The sequence below is a fragment of the Saccostrea cucullata genome, unplaced genomic scaffold, assembly GCF_032062105.1.
Source record: "Saccostrea cucullata isolate Sc308-1 unplaced genomic scaffold, CSIRO_AGI_Scuc_v1 ctg5193, whole genome shotgun sequence".
In the NCBI taxonomy this organism is placed as follows: domain Eukaryota; kingdom Metazoa; phylum Mollusca; class Bivalvia; order Ostreida; family Ostreidae; genus Saccostrea; species Saccostrea cuccullata.
In genome coordinates, this window is record NW_026930507.1 from 14559 (window position 1) to 32045 (window position 17487).

General features: G+C 31.9%; 2 long non-coding RNA genes across 2 annotated transcripts; both read left to right on the forward strand.

Moving 5' to 3' along the window:
• The first annotated feature begins 207 nt into the window (after nt 1-207).
• LOC134228845 (uncharacterized) lies at nt 208-1004 on the forward strand. The gene is made up of 2 exons (XR_009984090.1): nt 208-410; nt 558-1004. It is a non-coding gene; the product is annotated as an uncharacterized LOC134228845 (long non-coding RNA).
• Nucleotides 1005-12293: 11289 nt separating this feature from the next.
• LOC134228846 (uncharacterized) lies at nt 12294-14713 on the forward strand. The gene is made up of 4 exons (XR_009984091.1): nt 12294-12340; nt 12591-12695; nt 13020-13183; nt 13983-14713. It is a non-coding gene; the product is annotated as an uncharacterized LOC134228846 (long non-coding RNA).
• The last annotated feature ends 2774 nt before the right edge of the window (nt 14714-17487 follow it).

Here is a 17487-nt window from a genome sequence, read left to right on the forward strand (position 1 = left end):
ATTACTGTAATAAATATCTTGGAGAGTGCATAATTTATTTAAATAGCAAATGTGTTTAACTGCAGACTTTTATACTCATTTGAATCACGTGTTACTATATTATAGAAAACATTTAGAAAAAGGAGAGAAACATAGCTGAATTTCTAAATTGATATCAAAATAAGTTCATTCAGCATATCTAATTCTTTCTTATTTCTTTCTTTTAGAGCATCTGAAATTCCAATACCGGCTTAATGAAGCACTTGTGTTTTGTTATCTCTGCAAGATAAAAGAAAAATCTAAATTCTTCCTTCCATGTGGCCATTTCTTGACCTGTGAAGACTGCGCTTTGGCCTACAGTCGCTGCCCCTTGAGAGACTGTGGAAAGAAAATAGACAGCACAGAAAATGCACGCTTGAAATAAATTTGAGGTATTTTTTGTTCTTTTTCAGATATTAAATTGTATCTGAAAAATTTTGAATGGGAGAAATTAGCAAAATTTTTCTTTATCAAAAGAAATATTACGGAAAACATACAGTGTTCTTTTCATTGTTAATGACGTTATTTTATATCTACAGGAATTTATAGATACATGAAGAATATGGGCTCCTATCCTGTCGAGAAGATGGATATTATTTATGTAAAACTTTTTTCATAAAAGAAGGAAAATTAGAGCACCAAAATATTATTTAACGGATTTCACTTCTACAAAACTTTTTTATGTGTTATAATTAATTGTTACATCATTTTTTTCTTCTTAAAGTACAAGTATGTCTCATTTTAATTTTTTCATTTTTTAAAATTATGTTTCAATACATTTTAGAAGTGTTCAGGGGAGATAAGACCCTCTGTTTGTTTATATTATGTGTGTGTTGGTTTGTGAGTGAGTGCGTTAATTCTGTGCAAAACGGATTTCGAATGATGTCTTGATTTATACGTAAATATGCTCTTTGTGAGATCACACTGTTTGTTTTTTGTTATATTTTTTGCCTGCTTTTAGTCTAAATATATACTCATCAAGGACATATTTTGTTTTTATATGTAATGATCGATATACAAAACTACTGTGGACTGTAAAATACACAAGTAGATAAGAGCCTGGAAAGATATGTATGACCTAGGAAAGACCTAGGTCATGCATTCTTAGATTCTTAGATTCATCCAATGACCCATCATTGCAAAACTTTCATTGTAGCCAAATTGGAGATTGACCAATACCAATTAGATCCTAGACTTTTGTTCTGTCTGATTTTTAGCCTTTTGATAAATATTTTATGAATAGATTTATAACGATGGTTTGTGCCATACACAGTACAGATAAGGTTACAAATGGAAATATCGGCGACGTTTTTAAGATAAAAAATACATACTTTATAAGGATAGGCGATTCTTTCTAGGACTTCACTGATATAAAAAAATGCAATGTGGTTCAAATCTACATGTTGAAGACAGTTTGTTTTTTTTTTTCATGTAGACTTGTCACGTGATGTCAGAGTGGCATGATTTTAGCAATTATTCTTGTTTAGAGGTCATTTATAAATTCTAATATTGCAAGGTCATAACCAAGTTTAAAATCCTATTTTAATTTATAATTCTTTTCAAAACTAGATGTAGTTTGTTAAAAGTGCTGCGAACCCATGTAGATTCCCGTATTTAATTGTTAAAATTGAATTTGTTGGACGGCAGGTTGGATATTTTGCTGGTCAACAACATTAAATATAGCTATAATTAATTTATTTGCAAGATTTCATGAGGTTCGCAGTACTTTTCAAATATCTTAATGCTTCTTGATTTTATGTGTAACACTTGGCAAATACATTGAGGGTATGCCCTTACAATAAATGGATTTATTAGGGCCCTTCTATTACTTTTTGAATGAATCTGCATACAAACACACCACAGTATCACTTGTCTGGAGAATATATTCCAGACAGCATTTAAGGTAGGACAAAACACCCATGGATTCTATTTTAACCAATTTCTTAAAAAGTACCGGAGAAAAGAAGAATAATATTACTATTTTGACAAAAATGAATGGTCCCTGTAAGAAAAATAATAAGTTTTGGCGTGTTTGCGTCATACTTTGTGAAAAAAACAGAGAATCCTATATATTGGTCACTTGGGGGTTTACATTTTGGAATGTGTTAACGCTATCTAAGTGCAATAAACAAGCATGTAACAGTCTGTTATAAAATGCAGTGTAACTTTTGTTCCATATATATATAGTAGAGAGCTGATATTTGGACACATATATAAGAAGTCGCGATTCTTTGTGTACTACAAAGGTCAAGGTCATATCAAGAGGTCAAAGGTCAAACATTGTGACGTCATCTACTGACTCATTTAGTTTTTTTGCCATTGATATTTTTTTAATCGCCGAAATATATTAAACCACTGGTTCAATTTTCTTTAGTTTTACACATTTTATTCTAGGACCCATTTGAATCATTCTGTTGATTTTATGTAGAAATTGAATAATACATTTTCTCTTAACATGCTTAAGAAACCTTAAACTGTCGGAAATTTACCTGTGAATTTTCAATTCTGACACTATGTATGCTCAATTTTTACTTAATATTTTACTCTAATTTTCCAATATCAAGTTGACTTACTAACTTAAAGCAACAAAAAAGGATATCTTTATTAAAAGTATTAAATAAATTTGCAATAGATCAATTGATTATTCTAAAACAAGGTTCACTCTTAAGTCGAATGTCTGACTTCACAATCTTCTTACAGGGGTTCGATAGGCCATATTTCAGACTATGTGAGCAAAAATTATGCAGTTGAATTTCTTTCATATCATATATAAAGAGAGATTTTGTATCCTAGAACAAAATATCAAAGTTTCATCAAAATTGAATTTGAGGAAAAATTTGACCTATCTATTGTGTCCTACCTTAAATAAAATAGTAAAATAGACATCACATCCAAGTTAACGGTCTTTTATATAACGGCAAATAATATTTAGTTGTGAACAAAAACATTTTTCATTGTACATAATGTGACTTGATCAGCCTCTCGCTGTGTACAAACTGCGTCATTTTTTGCGAGATGACGTCACACTGACAAGTGCATTGTGATCGATGAATCGTGTATATTTAGTTGTGTGGGATTTAACAAACGATAAAACTGCTAGATAGCTGTAGACTACATAAAAACCATTTACATGCAGTAATAGTAAGTTTTTATGCAGTCTTCAGCTATCCAGGAGTTTGAAATAGCAAATAATTTCATTTTGTGGCATTTTGAAGACCTTATATTTTCTGTGACGTCATAGTAAAATTTCCCGTATAAATTAAGCCCCGCCTACTAATTGCAACCTTAATGGTGCTGCGTATCGTATTTTTAGTTCTGAAAAGAGTCAAATCTCTTTTAAATTTGCGCTAGATTAACACAAAAACTTGAGAAAAAAAATATTTTTCAAGACATTTGATGGATTCATTGTTGCAAACTTTTATATCAATAAATAAAGCAATACCATAAATAATTCACTTAATAATTAACGATATTTCTGCCATTATAAAGGCGTAAATGAAGCAAATAAACATTTCCAAACGTAAAAATTTCCTGTTAATTAAGTTTTACACATATTTTATAATAGCTTATCAATAGCCGATAATTAGTGCCGTGGAGTAAAGAGTTGATACTAACGTTGAACTGCGGAACACGGAGACCGGTCCTTTGGATGCGATCTAAATATAGTCCGAGGTCCGATATCGCAGTAGGAACTGGCAGAAAAAAATCTATCGATGCTCAAAAGGTATTTACAGATGCAGATCTAAATTTGACCCTTTAACCTGCAAATTCTTGCATCTCAATACAAATGAAAAAATCTCACACAGGACTTTCTACAAATTAATCAAACATTTTCAGTGAATAGAGGTGTAAATCTTTACATCTTGTACAAAGAAATTACAATTATGCTGTCTTATTTAAAGTCGTCATTTCGATAATTCTTTGGTTGATACAATGACCTTGTCAGCGAATACAATTAATCATCAAGTTAAACACTGATTTACCCTTTTCATACTAATTGAAAATCTTTTTTTAATTGAAGACAAGGGGGTGTCGCAAATGATTTCTATTGTCTTTAAAGGAATGCAATTTATAAATAAAAAAAAAATTAGATTTAATCTTGGGCGTGTTAACTCAACAATCATTTTATTTCTATAAAATACTTGTTTCTGATTGGATAAAAATTATTTTGAGAACTGCATCAATAAAGCAGTAAGCAGCACTAAGCAGCCGGAACTACTTTTTTGTCTTTAGTCTTAATACATGTATATTTCCCGATTCCAGATTACTTTTTGAAGGAATAATTAAATAGTTTTACTTCAATAGATATTTTTCTATATTTCGAAACCTGTCCATTACGTTTCTGACTTATTTCCTACTTTCGTTTCTTTTTTGAATCAGATGTGGATACTTAAAAAAATCTAATGAACTTTTGGACAATTTGAAATCACAAGACTTTTCAAAACTCAACAGCTTAAAAATTTACGACTTTTCAACTTTATACACAACAATTTCCCACGAAAAATTAATATCCAGGCTTTTTGATATCATTGACAGCTGCTTCTTCAATAAAAATGGAACTCTTAAATTTACTTACTTCTTCATTGGTCATTTTGTTAAAACAGATTCTGATTGCACACATAAGTACTCTGAAATTGACATCAAGAAGATGCTTGAGTTTCTAATTGACAATATCTATGTGGTTTTTGGAGACCAGGTATTCCAACAATCTATTGGAATTCCCGTGGGTACAAATTGCGCTCCGTTATTAGCAGACTTATTTTTATATTCATTTGAAGCAGAATTTATGCAAAATCTTATGCGTGGAGAGAAGAAAACACTTGCTGTGGCCTTCAACTCGACATTTAGATATATCGACGACGTATTGTCAATTAATAATGATAATTTCCATTCTTACGTCGATACGATATATCCTGGTGAGCTTGAGATAAAAGATACCACAGAGTCCGACACTTCTGCTTCATATTTGGATATTTTACTTGAAAAAGACACTAATGGTAATCTAACAACCAAGGTATGTGATAAACGTGATGACTTTTACTTTTCTATCGTCAACTTCCCTTACTTATGCAGCAATGTACCTTCATCACCTGCATACGGAGTATATATATCTCAATTGATTCGATACGCAAGAGCATGCTCTACGTATGAACAATTTCTTAAACGAGGTAAATTATTGACAAGCAAGTTGATGAAACAAGAATATCAGCAGTCTCGTTTAAAGTCATCATTTCGTAAGTTCTATGGTCGATACAATGACATTGTCAGCAAATACAATTTATCATTGAGTCAAATGCTGACTGACGTTTTTCATACCAATTGTTAGTCCATTATTTATACACTGAATTGACGACGGTTTTTTTCGTTATTTCCTGATCATGACAAGGAGCACACAGCGGGTGTGACCGGTCAGCAGGGGATGCTCACTCCTCCATGGCACCTGATCCCACCTCTGTTGTTTCGGAGGTCCGTGTTTGCTCTGCTCTTATTTTGTATTGCTTTACGGACTTTGAGATTGAATACTGTTCGTTATCTCCATATCCTTCCTTGAATTATCCCCCCTTTGCTAAACAAACCAAAATCGTCTGCATGACAATATAGTTATGGGAAAGAATGAAGGAAATCAGCATACTTATGTTAAATGAATGTTTTTGAGATAACTGGTATGAACAATAGAACAGTGAAGAAATGTTTTCATGGTACTAAAGATGGAAAAATGCTGTTAATGTGTTAATTCGTAGGAAAGGAATGATCGAGAAAAACGACACCACATGAATGAAGACGGAAATCTTTACAGTCGGCAACAATCTCTTTCAGATTTTACAGCATGGACAGGTTGTAATACATGTACGTATCTATATGTTCGAATTGAAATTCAGATGAAAGGAGGCGAATTGGAAATCCAAAACTTCTGTGACCTAGAAGTAGAACTGTTAGGATATTTGAGTTGCTTTCCTTTACATTTACGAACTAACAGGGGAAAATATACCCAATGGGATATAGCAAAATATAATAATACAACAGGTAAGTTTTTGTGTTAAATAACTGTTAATTATTGTTTGAGAAGGTTGGTAATGACACAAAAATATTTGAGAACTTGTTTTTTCGTTAGGCCTAAGAAGTAGGCTAAGCCACTTTGAATTTCAGCAACGTTAACGTTGTTGTGATATATTCATACGCTTTTTTTTGATGCGTAAATTTCATAGTAAAGTGAAAGAAAGTTTCATTTTATTAATTTAAAATCATAATAAAATGATAAGAAATGATAAGAAATGAATGTAATATTTTTTTCTTTGGTCGAAGTATCAAAGAAAAAAAATTGAACGGAAAACGTTTTCATCAATGCGCGTATTGATGACGTTTTCCGTCCAAATTTTTTCTTTGATACTTCGATCAAAGAAAATAATATTACATTCATTTCTAAATCTCCCAACATGGACATCGGTAAAAGCAAATTTCAAAACACATTTCACTGTAGTATAGAGGTGTTTGGAACCCTTGCAAGAAAAAAAGTAATAATTTTACTCGAAAAAATATATAATTGATTAACCTAAAAACATGGTCTGGGGGGCACATATAATACAAGATTCCCCGAGACAAGCAATTAAAACAAGCGCCGAAAATAAAGGATTTCACATTTTTTGGATAAATACATGTAGCTTCTGATTTAACTTTACATATCTCCTCAACGACAGAGCTACAGATACGTAGCTGTACATATGAAATAACATCTTTATTAAAAATATTCTCCTCACGAGAATACATGCTTTATTTAATGGCGCCAAAATCAATAATTGATTGATAAAATTTTTGAATGGTATTTATATAGCCCAAGAGAAACATGCTGCTTCACTTCTTTCCCTTTACTGTACGTGTGTGCAGTGAAGTTAAAGAAGTTACTATGGTTTAAAATACCAAAAATCTGGTCGGTATACCAGAGATTTTGATACTTTCTTCAACAAGAGGCCCAGGGGCCACAGCGCTCACCTGAGAACATCGGGCTTGAATTTACCCCCCCCCCCCTCCAGGCGTTCATCATTTGCACAAATTAGAATCTACACTACCTGAGGATGATTCCATATAAATATCACTAATTATAGCTTTGAAGTACTTGAAAAGAAGATTTTTAAAAGTTTCTCTATATATCCCTATGTAAAATTTGGGTCGGCCATTTTGGCCCCACCCTAGCCCCGGGGGTAATGATTTGAACAAACTTGAATCTACACTACCTGAGGATGATTCCACATGAGTTTCAACTTTCCTGGCCCAGTGGTTCTCGAGAAGAAGATTTTAAAAGATTTTTCTAATATATTCCTATGTAAAACAAGGGTCGGCCATTTTGGCCCCAACCTTGCCCCGAGGGTCATGATTTGAACAAACTTGAATCTACACTACCTGAGGATGATTCCACATGAGTTTCATCTTTCCTGGCCCAGTGGTTCTCGAGAATAAGATTTTTAAAGATTTTCCCTATTTATTCCTATGTAAAACAAAGGTCGGCCATTTTGGCCCCACCCTAGCCCCGGGGGTCATGATTTGAACAAACTTGAATCTACACTTCCTGAGGATGATTCCACATGAGTTTCATCTTTCCTGGCCCAGTGGTTCTCGAGAAGAAGATTTTTAAAGATTTTTCCTATATATTCCTATGTAAAACAAGGGTCGGCCATTTTGGCCCCACCCTTGCCCCGGGGGTCATGATTTGAACAAACGTGAATCTACACTAACTGAGGATGATTCCACATGAGTTTCATCTTTCCTGGCCCAGTGGTTCTCGAGAAGAAGATTTTTAAAGATTTTTCCTATATATTCCTATGTAAAACAAGGGTCGGCCATTTTGGCCCCACCCTTGCCCCGGGGGTCATGATTTGAACAAACGTGAATCTACACTAACTGAGGATGATTCCACATGAGTTTCATCTTTCCTGGCCCAGTGGTTCTCGAGAAGAAGATTTTTAAAGATTTTTCCTATATATTCCTATGTAAAACAAGGGTCGGCCATTTTGGCCCCACCCTTGCCCCAGGGGTCATGATTCGAACAAACTTGCATCTACACTACCTGAGGATGATTCCACATGAGTTTCATCTTTCCTGGCCAAGTGGTTCTGGAGAATAAGATTTTTAAAGATTTTTCATATATATTCCTATGTAAAACTTGGGTCGGCCATTTTGGCCCCAACCTTGCCCCGGGGGTCATGATTTGAACAAACTTGAATCTACGCTACCTGAGGATGATTCCACATGAGTTTCATCTTTCCTGGCCCAGTGGTTCTGGAGAATAAGATTTTTAAAGATCTTTCCTATATATTCCTATGTAAAACTTGGGTCTGCCATTTTGGCCCCATCCTTGCCCCGGGGGTCATGATATGAACAAAGTTAAATCTACATTACCTGAGGATGATTCCACATGAGTTTCATCTTTCCTGGCCCAGCGGTTCTGAAGAAGAAGATTTTTGAAAAATGCCATTAATTTTTAACAAATTCATGATTATCTCCCCTTGGAAAAGAGCGCGGCCCTTCATTTGAACAAACTTGAATCCCCTTCACCCAAGGATACTCTGTGATAAGTTTGGTTGAAATTGGCCCAGTGGTTCTTGAGGAGAAGACGAAAATGTGAAAAGTTTACAACGACGACAACAACAACAACGACAACGACTACGACAACGACAACGACAGACGACGGACAAATTTTGATCAGAAAAGCTCACTTGAGCCTTCGGCTCAGGTGAGCTATTAAGTTTATTAGAATATAATCCTCCAAAAAATCTTGTTTATACAAATTTAAGCTAAAAAGTTTTGTGACCTTAAGATGTTCGACAACAACGAAACTGTAGGAACAGGTTTTTTCATACATATATTTGCAATCTTGTCTAACGTTATTGTACAGTTGAGTTTGCAATGCTCATATTTTGATAAATCTTTCGCTTTATGATACAGATATTGAAACCCACCTGATTTTGACTCATAGTGTAACTTTGAAGTAGATTAACCTGTCCTACATATAAAAATAAATTGAGTGTATACAAGTTGTAAAGTACTTAACAGTTATTTGCATGGTCACTGCTTGTTGTAATAAACGATGTCTCTACATGACAAAAAATTAACGTATCAAACACAGATGGAAAATATAGCTTTACAAGTAGTTGCGATAAAATCCACATTTGATATTTCCTGTGGTTTTAAAAAAAACAACGACAACGATTTTTGCTAATCATAATCTTTTGACGTGATAAAATAACAACATAAAAATTTTTAAAATGTGGATTTATTTATTTTTTTGTGAAAGTATGATTCGCCTTTATATTTCATTAGAAATAATCCCAAAAAGGCCTACTTTGGATGGGAAGTTCGCGTAATACAGAAAAATCACAAAGTATTTTAAAACTAATTCAAAATGCATGCAAGCATTTGTATGTTTCTTTTACTGCACTACTTTTCAACATAGACGTTTTTCGTTTTTCTTAAGTTCTGAAAATACAGTTTTTGCTAAATTTAAAAAAAAAATCTTGTCAAAAAATGCTGCAAAGATAAATAAATAAATAAATCAAAATTAAATGCATAAGAATAAGGAAAAAATCACGTACATTTCTTTTTGACATTTTTTTCTGTCGTTTTCAAATCTACCAACGTTCTAGTCATTTGTTTTGGTTATGTTACAAAGAGAGATAATTCATTTTTCAAAGTTATAGGTACTTGGACACAGATTTGAAGATAATATTTTCTCTATGATATTACGACTTACATGTATATATTTTAATAGCATTTCACACAAAAATTAATTAAAAATCTTATTTCATTTAAAAGTTATTCAAATTTTATTTATTTTTTTTTGGCGGGTTTGATTGACACATCCTTGCACTTTCACAAATTTTAACTTTATTTTTAATCCTTAGGAAAAGTGGCAGTCTTGTTGTGTATTAATGAAAAATATTACCACTATAATCCAGAAAATTCAGAGTGGACATGTTCGAAAGTAAAACAAACACACAAAATATTGTCAGTCCGTGCAGTTATGGTGAGCAGACTTTGGCGATTAAACGTTAACGCACCCGGTGAACCAAAACACCAAACAATAACAAAGCTTTCGCCCTGTTTACAAAAACTGTGTACATAACACGAGTGTGCTCGATTTGCTAAACTCTGTACACAACGGAATGACGATACTTGTGAAGGAGTTTTGCTTTCTAACATTTCTACTCTGAATAGAACTATTTTTCTGGATTTAAATTTCAATGTTTCTCATTAATACACAACAAGATTGCCACTTTTCCTAAGGATTAAGAATAAAGTTAAACCTTGTGGTAGTGAAAGGATGTGTCAATCAAACCCGCAAAAAAATTAAAAGTTTTAATAACTTTTAAATGAAAAAAGAATTTTAATTAATTTTTGTGTGAAATGCTATTAAAATATAAAAATCAAAGATGATAATTTTTTCTATATTTCTTATCCTTAACATTTCTTTCTTTGTTGATTTCTTATTTTCTTAGTTTTAATTATTTATTTTTGTTTTTGTTTTATAGCAGCACATACATGTATATCATTTTTCTACATTTGCCGTATTTCCCCAAATCTATACAAATATAGATTAATAAGGTTGGTTGCAGAAAGTTTACATTATTTCAATATTTCAGAAATACCTGTATATAATACTAATCATTTACAACTAAAATAAGTAACAAATTATATATCCATCCAAGCATCCATTTATTTTGTTTGCATCATCTGTTCTTTACGGCGACTATTTTTTTTAATCTAATGTGAACTTCGTCATTTGATAACAAACTTTTGTGTGCATCGAGCAAAATTATGAAAATATGCAAAAGTGGATCATTTTTGCATAGGAAGGTACACTAAAGGAGACTCTAAAATTCACTAAGAGACTGATTAGTGTTTGAAATCGATTTTGTCGGAGTAAGCAATTGTTCGATGAAGACAAAATAAACGCTAACGCTAACGTTCAAGCTTTCATGCAGTAAAATTATGAACTTTTTAAAATAAGAACGATACAAGTGTTACAATTTGCTTTTCTACAGACATTTTACTGATATAAAAATATTTAAAATCAATGAAAGAAATTTTCACAGAGGTTAGATAAATACTTAGAATAGAAATAATTTCCATCTGAAACATGTTCTTTTGTGATTCCTTAACCCCTTCACTTCCGCACCGGTCAAATTAACCGGTGGCGCGTTAAAACACGACTTCGCGAAAATAAGATCTCCGTATCTATTTTATGGAAGCACGAAGGTATATAAACTATATATCGTCTTTTTGGAAATTTTCTCTACTTTTAAAATATCTAAAAAGATTATGTCTTGATTGCCGATATTTAATCGATTTTACGTTGTGAAGACAAACGTGACTTTTTGAAAATGGCGTAATTTTCCAAAGCAATTGCCGATTTTCCAGACGATTGACATTTTTTTTCCAGATTAACTTTATATAGAAAGTATGGTATATTCTTAAAGCATTTTTTCTCTGTTTTTAAAATATGTAAAAATTATTGTTGTTACTTTAAAGTATATTTTAAAAACAAGAATTTTCTTGCACTTATGTGTTTTTTCTCGATTTTATTCGTAATGTTTAAACAAAGCTCAGTTTTAAGTTTATTTCTGTGTTGAAATAGGGAAAACAAAATAAAGCTGGTAAAAGTAGAGAAAATTTCCTTTCCAACAAGCCCTTACAGGCCTTCTTACACTCAGTATTTTCTTTATTACGATAATTTGAATTTGTGACCTTCGCATAGTTTTTATGGAAAAATCGGTCAATATTTACATGTAACGTCAAGGTCGATATTGTTGCGTCTTACTCGAAAAAACAAATTCTTTTATAAGACTTTTTTGACCATTTAAATATATTTTTTACTTGAATAAATTCATAATACAAAAAAAATAGATTTCAAAAAACAAATACATACTATCGTTCTGCCTTTTGTGAATAAGAAATGTTAATTTATTGATGTATATATTTCAGTCATGTAGTGATATAACGTTATGTACAATGTTGATAAAATTGTAGATTCCCTAATCGTCGATCTTTACTAAAAAAAAAAATCAGATTTTTAATATTGTTGTATCTTATTATACTGTATACTTGATTTGCAATTTAGTTAGATCTATATTGGCACGAAAGACTCGCATTTATAAATAAATACGACTCATCACTGTATGAGTTGATACGAATTGAAATAACCACGTGTTTCCGCTGTGGTGTAAACATGATGGTGATCCGGAATCTGAACGTCAATTTTCATGATTATTTCACGACGTAGATCGTCACATCAATGAATCAAATAATACGGACATGCCTTTGGTATTAGCAGGTGAGAATACGCACGTACATTGACTGAAACGCATTAGTTCACGTTCAAAAGAAAATACTAGATCTTCCTTCATGTTTCAGTGTGCGTATATCGTATTGTTCAACCAATTTTGCGTTGCTTTTGAACTTTGATGTTTTTGAAAATCACTCGTAAGTTCAAAGTTAAATCAAAGTTGCCATAATAATGGACAGTTGTTTTCAGTATGTGTGTACCAGTGTGTACATGTACGACTTTCACATTGAATTTTTAGGGTGCAGGCACCATATGCAACAATACTTTCATCTGTGAATACCCACTTGCTAAGCCCACCATGAACTACGAAGGCCAATTAATATGTAAGGACACCAATGAACAGGTAAATTTTTGTTTTGGTGTTGAAAATTTCTGTATATTCTAAAATTTCAAAAAATAAAGTCAAATTTCATTTGTGTCATTCTCATGATATTGCATTCATACAAGTTTATAAACATTTGATTTATATTTTGAAAAATAAGTGTTTGAAACACATGATACAGTGTACTCATGATGCTTGATTATTCATACAAACACATTATTTAAACATGTAATATCTATCTGAATGAATGCCGAGATATGGAACAAGCTGTTTTTATAGACTGCTGTTATATTTCCAATCTGCATAAAGTATGTGGTTTGAATTTCCATTTTCTCAATTTTTTAGACTCTTTCCACTTATCATGCATCATATACAGGGGTGATCAAACTCATTGGATGGTTTATCAACAATCCCATTCTCACGAACAGCCTTGCCCCAGGAATTTTGCCCTGAAGTAACATTTGCAGTTAATTGTCTCCTTTCTTTTTACAACCTTGGCAGCCATGCAGGTATGCAATCTATGAAAGCCATATAGGGACAAAAAATTTTTTAAAAATTATAAAAGTAAACCAAGTTCTTGATTTATGCAATCCGGTCTCTTGGATTGACAATCTGATATAACAGATTGCCAATTCATTCTCACAGATTATCAATTTGTTCCCTCAAATTACACAATACGCTATCTCAGATTGTATAATTCATTCTCCTAGTTTAAACGATTCGTTCCCTCAGAATGTAAAACCTTCCCATGATTTCACATGTTTCATTAAAATTATTTATCCGTACATATCGGATATGGTAATACATGTTTAAAGAATAGAATATTGTACATGTAGTATTTTACATCCTACCTTTTATTACATATAACGGTCCAAAATGAGAATTATACATGAATATTTTCAAATCCATATGCTTATACTGATATTTGTACAACAAAAAATCTTTTGGGTTTTTGTGTTACGTGTATATTAGAATAATTAAAAGTCCTAAATAGTAAAAGTGAATATGGGTCCTGTGTAATATATTTCTAAAATAAATATACGTTGAATTAGTTATGAAAGAGGTTGGTAAGAACCGGTTGCTGAAACAAAATAAACAGAATGGTTTACTACAAGGTTGTTGAATTATCAGTCCTGATACATTGACTTAGCAATATCATTTAACTACTTGAATCACATAATACAATTTTAATTTTAAAAGGAAAATCAAATAAATGTAGTAATTTTAGCATTCTTAATTTTATTTATAAATGTAAATTCATATACACAATGACATGTATCTGTTTCAAAATATTTAAATCTTTTACAGGATAGAAGCTGATCACTTGTACTTGACAGCAAATAATAATGTCTTGGACAAGTCAAAGAACTTCCTCCAGTCTTACAGAGAAATGACAGTTGATAAAAGAATGGTGGACACAAAGTAAAAGTGCTCTTCAACATTTTGTTGAAGATTTCAGTCTGATTTGGAATTCATCTTGCAATATTTCTGGATTTGTATATTTGGATATGAGCGTCAATTTTTCAACTTATTGACTAAACAGTTTTGGGTTAAATATTGCCAATGCTATCTATTATTATTATTTCCCTCCAAGATAACGTCAAGTCTTTATTGTACCCCTTAAACTCTGTTATACCAGAAAAATCTTCTAATGAAATCATTTAGTTTTTTTTTCTTGTTAGATTAAATTCATGAAAATAAAGATTATTTCTAATGGCATCAAGAGGATGGATTTCTTGTTCAACAAAAAGATTGTATACATGTTTTGCTAGGGGTTTGTAAGAAGCAGACCAGAATTCTTTGCTTGCAAATTTTGTCATTCGCCATTTTTATTACGTCAACTATTAGATGATATATCCATGTTTGAAGCATTTCAAAATTGATATTTACTTACAGTTTAAAGCAGAATTCTGTACTGATATGACCTTGACCCCCTGAAGAACAAGAGTGTCAAGGTCAATTTTTAATACAAAAATGTTCTTTCATCTTTATGGCCCATATATATCTTACAAACAATTTCATGAAATATACAAAAAGTGTCTAGAATGTGTCCAGAAATAACAAACATGTATATAGCCAAAAACTTTAAAATGATGTTGCTTAGCAACCACTTAAAGGTCATTAAACAGATATTTGAACTAAAATGATGCATGGATATTGCAGTTCTGATCCCTTCTTGAGAGTATATTCAGAATTTTCCATTTCAGCATCCATTGTGTAAAATTATGGCAAGAATATTGAAAAGTGTTGAAAAAAATTGATGAAACTTTTGCACTTATTTGACCTTGACCTCCTAAAAATAGTTCTAATAAGGTCAAACTTTAAGACAATTTATCTGTTGTATGTCCCTTGTAATTTTATGACCTCACATCTAACTTTTATATGTGCTGGGATGCATAAATGTGTCTAGGATGAGTAAAAAATGAAAATTTCTGCCCGAAAATTAAAGAATTCTGTGTTGCTTAGCAACCCCTTTTAAGTAGTTATATGCAGAATTGAAAAAAAAGTTTATGTGTTTCATGTAGTACAGAATAATGCTCTTTTTTGGGTATATACCAAATTTCCTATTTCAACATACATCATACTTAATATTTAGCTTAAAGATTAAAAAGTATCAAAAAATTCCATAAAATTTTGCACTTAATTGACTTTTGACCTCAATTTTTACTAATAAGGTCAGTGGTTGAGTATCTAAATAGTAATAAAATATCATCTCTAAGAAATTTCCTACAAAATGGCATGCATTATGCCTAGCTCTCTCCTTGGATAAAAAAGTTAAAAATAATTTAATAATGCCATGTCAAGAGGCCTCCAAAATCACGTAAAATGCGCCGGAAGAGAAAGGGTTAATGGAAAGAAATAGCATTTTATGCTTTCTGGAAAAGCAAACTTGAACATGTATCTTGGCTATTAAACTGCTGGAAATATAGAGACTGGCAATTAAATCATTTAGAAAGTTTCTTCAGAACCACTGTACTTTTCAATAAGATAATACAGATCAAGTTTATATGTGAAAGCCTATCATGATCCATTGATTATTTCATCGTAAGCTCTTGCACTTTTGCATGCAATTAGATCTTTCTACAACCCTCTTATATACAAGATTGTACAAACAATACAGTAGTATACATTAATCTTTACGAGTGTGTATACGTTATTTATAAATAAATCACAAAATGACATCTTATCCAAATTAATGATTTATTCAATACCAGTAAATAGTGACTTATTAAATGAAGAAGTATTTATTTAGATGTTAAATCAGACAAGAAATGGTGACTTTTCAAAAAACAAATTTGCGTCAAAATGTATTCGCCACACTAAGGTCTAAAACTGAAAAAAAATGGTTCTGTGTGTCCGTAATTCTTCTCTTATGCTTTTTGTGTTTCTTTTACATGTTGTCGATTAGTAGTCCTCTTCCTAGATCTTTAACTTTTAACGGTTTAATTTGCTCACAATGCTTTGTCATTCTAAAGACGTTTACAGAAAAGGAGCTACCTCTGTGGTGTTGTGATTTTCCCCACAAAATATATATAACAGTCAGGAATATAACTGTTTAAAGTCAATACAACAATTAAGCTACATGATTGGTATAAAAATTCATCAAGCTCCTACTTTCAATCATACGCACGCATCCACGGTCTCTCATTTATATATTTATTTCAATTTACATTTCACAAATGCTCAACGCTTTCTGTATTTTACACAATTTTAGTAAAGTATAGCGGTCCAAAAGATTCCAAAAGGAATAATTATCATAAACAAGATGCCTGTGGGCCGGCCACATCACTCACCTGTGTAGCTTTGATCAGGTTCTTCTTTACCAGTCCCTCCCTTGTTATTCCTATTGCGACTGCACTCTACCCCTGGGTCATAATTTGGAAAATTTTAAATCTACACTACCCATGGATGCTTCCACATAAGTTTCTCCTTTTTATTTCAATGTTAAACCTGACATCCCTATTGTGATTGTGACCCCTTCCTACCCCAATTATAATAATTTGAATAATTACATTTTTTAAAATTGTTCCTATATATTTATGTAAAACGTGCGGGAAGATTCCAAATTGTGGCCCACTTTCAACTCGGGTAAGCTTAAAACAGAAATAAGCTCAAATGTCCATTAAAATTACACAAATTGGAAGTCGAGCAAACTTGGACTTTCAAGAACATAAGAGGCGACATCAGGTGCCTCGAAGGTATATGCATTCCTGCCATTTGCTGACATCGTCGACATCTCTCAGTCAAAATCGGTCAAACGGAAAAATCTGCATTCCATTAGGTGAGAAATAACGGTTTAACAATTTGTTTAAAAGACCTAGTCAACATTCGATTTCATGAGGGAATGTATTGGCTTAAAATGTCAATGCATCGTCGATAGAATCGGAAAAACGGTTTACTTTAAAGGAGATTGTTGATATTGTTTAATTTATATGTCGATAGGTTTCGCCTTGTTTCAGAAATAGCTTATATGTAGATAATTCATGTACTTATCTTTAATTTCCCTTTAATTTAAAATGATTTATTTATCCGTTTTATATAAATTTGTCAAGAAGTCATTTAGCTTTTAGCATTTAATTAAAAACCTATCATTCCATTATGATACAATTTACTTAACTTCTCATATTAGGAAATAATTTACTAAATGAAACTTTGTAGCTTTTTCTAAATTAGTTAATTAACTAGACTCTCGACAGAAAATCAATGAAAAAAAGTTTAATGTTTATACAACAAATTGAAATTAAGAAAGAAAATTGACAGTATAAACATACGTACCCCGAGATACACGTGGGTTTCACATGTTGACAGACTA